Source organism: Mandrillus leucophaeus, unplaced genomic scaffold (assembly GCF_000951045.1).
Source record: "Mandrillus leucophaeus isolate KB7577 unplaced genomic scaffold, Mleu.le_1.0 Scaffold1312, whole genome shotgun sequence".
NCBI classification, from domain to species: domain Eukaryota; kingdom Metazoa; phylum Chordata; class Mammalia; order Primates; family Cercopithecidae; genus Mandrillus; species Mandrillus leucophaeus.
Genome location: NW_012101269.1, coordinates 61,068 through 67,853, shown reverse-complemented (window position 1 = coordinate 67,853; position 6,786 = coordinate 61,068).

Below are 6,786 nucleotides of genomic sequence, written 5' to 3'. Positions count from 1 at the left end.
TGATGTCATCACCTAGAAGCTGGGAAGCCACAAGAACATTGCTTCACCTTTCAGCACTTCAGTGCTCTCAACTGTAAAATGGGTTTAACAGAAGTCTTACTTCATAGGATGAAATGAGCTAATACTGTTCTTAGAACAGTGCCTGGCATGCAATATGCACTCAATAAATGTTAGTGATTATTGAGAGAGTGCATTTTAAATTACAAAACACTTTCATGTATTTCACTTCATCTTTATTCAAATTCCAGGAGGTTACTGTTGTTATTCACATTTTAGAGCTGGAGATTGTGAGGCTCACAGATTTTAACCGTGGCAACCTGGGGTATGTTTGAAATAGATGCAGATCTAGGTTGAAATCCCAACTCTATCACTTCCTAGCTGTGTCTCTTTAAGCATGTTTTATAAACTCCTCCAAATCTCAGTTCTTCTAGCTTTCAAATGAATAATTGTGAGAAAGATAAATGTGTGTTCAGTGTTTGGCTCATACTAAAAGATAAATTATTTTGATAAATTGTTTTCGTGACTATTAAAACTTGTCCAAAATCAAACCAATTAGTAGTAGAGCCAAAGAAGCCTGTAATGTTTTCAGCGGCACTTCACTGCCTTCTTGAGTGCAGATGGTCAACATTCAAGCTGGGGAAAGGTTGCAAGATATGGAAAAACTGGGCCAGGTATTGGAGAGAAGGACAAGAAACGGTACAGGCAATAAAGTGTAACATTCAGATGCAGGCAGGGAGAGGGCAGGAGTCCATTGTAATTGATTTGCAACAAAATGACTGATGAGTTTCCTCAAGAAATGGTGTTGTAAATCAACGGCTCAGCTTTGATCTCTGTGGCTCAAAGTTTGGACATTAAACAGCAGTAGTACACAGATGCTACTGGCATGGCCAGCCTCCATCTGTGCTGTGACTACTCAGTTCATGAGCCTATTTTGCCAGAATTAATTAGCTTGCTGACATCAACTCACCAAGTCATCTGTTTATTTGGTTGTTTAGTCTATCTTCTGTTGTGGATACTCTCTAGTTGGTAGTATCATTCAACATAAAGATCTTCAAACTTTATGTCTTTGGGTAGGCATAAAGTTTGCCTCCACCCAAAGTTGTTTAAATGCATAGTCCTGGAATCTATGAATATATTAGGCTACACAGCAAAAAGGAGCATGTGATGTGTACAACAAAAAAAGTTGCGGGTGGAATTAAGGTTGCCTATCAGCTGACCTTAAAATAGAGAGAGTAGCCTGGATTAACCAGGTGGATCTAGCGTAATCACAGGGTCTTTAAATACAGAAGGGTCTTTAAATACAGAAGATGGATGCCTGTATCTGAATGTTACACTTTATTGCCTGTACTGTTACTTGCCCTTCTCTCCAATACCTGACCCAGTTTTTCCGTATCTTGCAACCTTTCCCCAGCTTGAATGTTGACCATCTGCACTCAAGAAGGCGGTGAAGTGCCGCTGAAAACATTACAGGCTTCTTTGGCTCTACCACTAATTGGTTTGATTTTGGACAAGTTAGTTAATAGTAATGAAGATAATTTATCAAAATAATTTATCATTTAGTATGGGCCAAACACTGAACACACATTTATGAAGAAGGGAGCAAAAGTGTCAGTCTTAGAGTGATGCAATATGAGAAAGACTGGACTGGCCATTGCTGGCTTTAGAGATAGAGAAAGGCAGCAATGAGCCAATGAATGCAGGCAACCTCTAGAAGTTGGAAAAGACAAGCAAAGTGATTCAGGATTCTAAAGCCTCCAGAAGGACTGTAGCCCTGCCAGCCCCTTGATTTTAGCCCTCTACTAAGACACTTTTTTCCAAGTTAAGTCACATTCACATGTTCCAGGTGACGTATATACATTCATACACATACACACACACATGCATACAGTCACGTGTTGCATAACAAAGTTTCAGTTAATTATTGACCACATATACAATGGTGGTTCCATTAAACTATAATGATGTATTTTTACTGTATCTCTTCTATGTTTAGACACACAAATACCATTGTGTTACAATTGCATAAAGTATTCTGTACGGTAACATGCCGTACAGGTTTATAGCCTAGGAACAGTGAGTTATACCATAGAGCCTAGGTGTGTAGCTGGCTGCATGGCTTTACCATGTAGTTCTGTGTAAGTACACTCTGTGATGTTCATGTGACAAAATTGCCTAACAATGCATTTCTCAGAATGTATCCCCCTTGTTAATGTTAAATGACACATGATTTTGTCTTTCCCTCTATGTGTGTGTGTATATATGTTAAATGATGCATGACTTTGTCTCTCCCTCTATATGTGTGTGCATATATGTTAAATGACACAACTTTGTTATATACATATACATATATACATATACACATATATACAGTATCATATATACATATACGTATATACACATATACACGTATACACACATATATGTATATACACATATATACATACACACATATACGTATATGGATATATACACATATACACATGTATATACACACATATATGTACATACACATATACACACATATACATATATGGATATATACGTATATACACACGTATATATGCACGTATATGTATATGGATATATACGTATATACACACATGTATATACACATATGCATATGTATATACATGTATGTATGTTTATATGCATATATGTATATGTGTATATATGTGTATATGTATGTATATAGGTATATACACACATAGATACAGTCATGTGTCATTTAACATGTCACATATATACACATATATATACACACAAGACACATACTACACATATACACACACACCCCATTCATAAACTAAGTTCATGCTTTATCTTCCTCTGTCAGTGGGTTATATGTCAGTCTACTTTCTCAAGCAGCCAACTTGTGCCCTCTGGCCCTATTCATGCCCAATTGCAGATGTATCCCTCCCATTTTAAAATAACTTGCTGTTGAATTCATCCAACCTTATGATTGAACAGTTCTGATAAAAACCTCAGATCATTGTGGATAGCTCCGGCTGCATAGTCACTTGATGTCTCATGGTCAGATGTTGCATCTCTACCAGGACCCAGTAGCCTGCCAGGAGTTACTTTTACAGTGGTGTCTAATTCTTAGGTGCAAATGGCTTGGCCGTGTGCTGAAACCCTAGGGGTCTATGTTGTGATTCTCCTATTGGAGCTTAATATAAACTTCACACACAATGTATTTTCCTACCACAGATACCTCAAGTACCACAGAGTCTGTCAGATCATATGGCCCAAATCTCGGACTGTTTGCTCATGCAGCCTGGATTTTCTGAAGAGCCTGTTCCTGCTCAGGGCTCCACTGAAAGCTGGTAATCTTTCATGTCACTTGGCAAATGGATCACAGCACTATTCTCAAGTATGAAATACGATTCTCTAAATGTGAAAAGGCGTGCCAGGTATAGTGCTCCCTTCTTACTGGTGGAAGATGTAAGATGCAACAATTTGTCCTTTTTTTGGAGAAGGTATTTTACCACACCCAGACTCCTGGACCCCTAAAAACTTTATTATTAGGGCAGACATGAATCTGTTCAGGGTTTACATCCCACACCCTGGAGCACATCGTTTTACCAAGGCCCTCATCATAATTTCCACTTCTTGCTAATCTGACTTGATTAACAAAATGTCCTTAATAGAGATGTGTACTGAGATGTGCTGCACAATGTTCACATCTCTTTGGACTATACTATAACTGAGAGCAGTAGCGTTAAATGACCCCGAGACAAGATCATAAATGTATACTATTGTCTGTTCCATGTAAACATGAACTGCTTCTGCTTTCCATTTCTAATGGGGATTAAAAGGAGTGCATCTGTCAGATCAATTGTCACCTATTATGTACCTGATATTGTGTTAATCTGCTCCAGCACAGCAGATATAATATGTCTGAGTTGTGATCTGTTAAGATCCATCTGACTTCTGTAGGGAACAGGCTGATGAATTAAATGGTGATCTGATGGAAACCACTATCCATGCATCCTTTATGTCTTTAGACTCTCTCTGCCAATCCTCCTGGAATACGAATGATTTTTTTTTTTTTTGGTGGGGGGTCTTTTCTTCTGTGTGTGTGTGTGTGTGTGAGAGAGAGAGAGAGAGAGAGATATGGAGTCTCACTCTGTCGCCCAGGCTGGAGTACAGTGGCTTGATTTCGACTCACTGCAACTTCTGCTCCTGGGTTCAAGTGATTCTCAGGCCTCAACCTCCCAAGTAGCTGGGATTACAGGCACCCACCACCAGGCCCAGCTAATTTTTGTATTTTTAGTAGAGACAGGGTTTCACCACATTGGCCAGGCTGGTCTCAAACTCCTGACCTCAAGTGAACCACCTGCCTTGGGCTCCCAAAGTGCTGGGATTACAGGCGTGAGCCAACGCACCCAGCCACCACATAGTTTTATTATTCTGTCTTGGCCAGGAGTGGTTGACACAGGGGAAGGTTCAGAAACTTTTACGTAACCTTTCTTCACCCTTACCATGTTAGCTCTTATCCCATACATTAAGGAACAAATGTGAGAGTTCTCTGAGCTACAAATATGTCCGTTCCAGACATATATGAGATATATATATATATATGACAGAAACTACTATTAGGGGAGTCCATGGACCCAAAGGTCTCACTATTTAACAGACTTAGGCCTGGCATCTATTTACTACATGGTTCTCACATGTCTTCACTCTGATAGGGATAGGAGCTTGAAGCCACTTCGTTTTCCCATGTATCAATGTCAATTCAGACCCTGTGCACAAACTCCTCTAGATTTCTTGTTATTTCCCTTTCCCTAGTATATGACTACGCAAGTAAATTGTCAGAGGTCCCTTGGGGGGGAATATCTGGGGAAATCATTACTGTATACCTTTGCCACCCTTGCAAGATGCTTCTTCAGGGATAAGCATTGACTCATTGACTCTCCTTGAGTCAATGAGTTCTAAGTTTGGAAACAGCTGTGGAAACTGGAAAGGAATCCTCTGAGCACATATCTTTACTTTGTTTAGTTATGTAAACTAAGCAGTCCTCTTACAGGCTTGCCAAATATCTTGTCCTAGGAATATTGAACTCTATTAATCTATTAATCTGGCCATGCCATGAAGGGCAATAAGTGGGCTCACATTGCTCCTGACATTATGGTACTGCCATCCTGGACTCTAGTACTTTCAGAATAACATCATTCTCATTGCTATCAGGGAGCCCCATTCTGTAACAACAGCTCTTACACCTGCTCTGGCCTAACAGAGGAGAAGCCATCACTAAACTTCTCAGTGATGCTGGTGCCTCTGCATTTTTTGTCACTTTGGCAAATAAATTGTCCTCTGGCCTGGGACCTCCTACAGAACATAGCTTGTGGGTTATCCAACCTTGTGTAGCATATCAACTCTAGCATGCTCATTTCTCTGAGCCTTTTATTCCTTCCTCCGCCATCTTCCAGAACAGTTCTTGCTAAGTTACTTCACTTGGCGTGGGCTACCACTTTTTCCAAGCTTCCAAAAGCATTATAACAGTGTAGATCTGTCTCCTAGTCTTTTCCAAGGTGTTGAATTCTGTAACACAGAAGAGTATTCTCTTATTTAAAACAGCAACAACAACCAAAAAAAATCTCTCTCTCATCCAACTTTATGTTCTATGCCCCATGATCCTGCATTCTAGAACCCAGTCCTATCTATTCTCTCACAGCTCCTGCTGGACATGCTGACTAGGTCCTGCAGCTCCTTCAGTGTGTATTTCCCTCTAACAGGTGCAGCATTTTCCAGGACAGTTGATGTGGGGACTTATTATAGCTATTGAGCTTGTCCCCGGAAGGGGATATAGGAGTAGGTTCTGAGCATGCAGTTGTCTCTCAAGGCAGAGGTTTCTGAGCTGTCTTCAAAGAAAGCAAAGGTGCTAACTTTCAACAGGGAGGAATGGGCCACTTCTATAGGTCTCGAGGATCAAGAACCATCTGGACATTCAAGATTAGTGAGTGTATATAACCAGATGTTGCCACCCTGAGGCTCAGGGTCCCGTCTCTTTCTGACCAGGAATCTAAGCTTCTTAGAGTGGATACCTCAGGGTTGGGAATTCTGTTTTTTCTGGACTTCTGCCACCTTTATCATTAAATCCTGGGCCTTATCTCCAGCCTTTTCTGTTGCAAAGGAAACTCTCTGTCTCTCACAACCTACCTTCAACTGGTGATCAGTTATCCTCAGCCTTCTTTCTCCAATGTATTAGACATTCAGCGGCAGTCCTCTGATTCCACAGTCTATAAAGTCTTGTCAAATGCCTGAAATAAGGCTCCGTTCAGGGAAATCCCTGTCAGATGTTCTGATCAGAAACTCAGCCTCTCAGCTGCCCTTTCCAGATCAGCAGGTCCCCCTAAGGGAAAAGGGGCTCCAAATATGGGCTCATCCCTCCACAATTCCATATTATCCCAGATCTTGTCCTTAATTATGCAATACTTTGCAAGTTTTCTTATTACCTTTAGGTAGATTTTCTACCTAAAGCACAATAGTTGGTCTGAAGTACCTAGTCAGCTGTTACCAAAAGAAGAAGTCCTATTTGTCCATATTTTCTTTTCTTTTCTTTTCTTTCTTTTTTTTTTTTTTTCAGACGGAGTCTCGCTCTATCGCCCAGGCTGGAGTGCAGTGGCACGAGCTCAGTTTACTGCAACGTCTGCCTCCTTTGTTCAAGTGATTCTCCTGCCTCAGCCTCCTGAGTAGCCAGGATTACAGAAGTGTGCCACCGCGCCCAGTTAATTTTTTTTTTTTTTTTTGAAACGGGGTTTCACCATGTTGGCCGGGCTGGTC